Source organism: Plasmopara halstedii (genome assembly GCF_900000015.1).
Source record: "Plasmopara halstedii genome assembly, contig: Scaffold_589, whole genome shotgun sequence".
Classification (NCBI taxonomy): domain Eukaryota; phylum Oomycota; class Peronosporomycetes; order Peronosporales; family Peronosporaceae; genus Plasmopara; species Plasmopara halstedii.
The window spans coordinates 46032-46254 of NW_020187508.1; positions in this window are offsets into that span (position 1 = coordinate 46032).

Below are 223 nucleotides of genomic sequence, written 5' to 3' on the forward strand. Positions count from 1 at the left end.
TCCATGAGCTCTGTGGTTTCTCACACTGGTGAGTCTACGACCGCAGTAGCTAAGGGCCATAGCTTGAGCTCAGCTTATGGCCCTTTGGCTTCCCGGGCTACTGCCGAGAAGCGCGGAACACACAGCGACGCGAAGCGCCATGATCCTTCTGATCATAAGCATCCGCGACGTCTAGGCAGTCTTGCCGAAGTGGCACCTCAAACTCCCACAAGTTCTTGAAGAC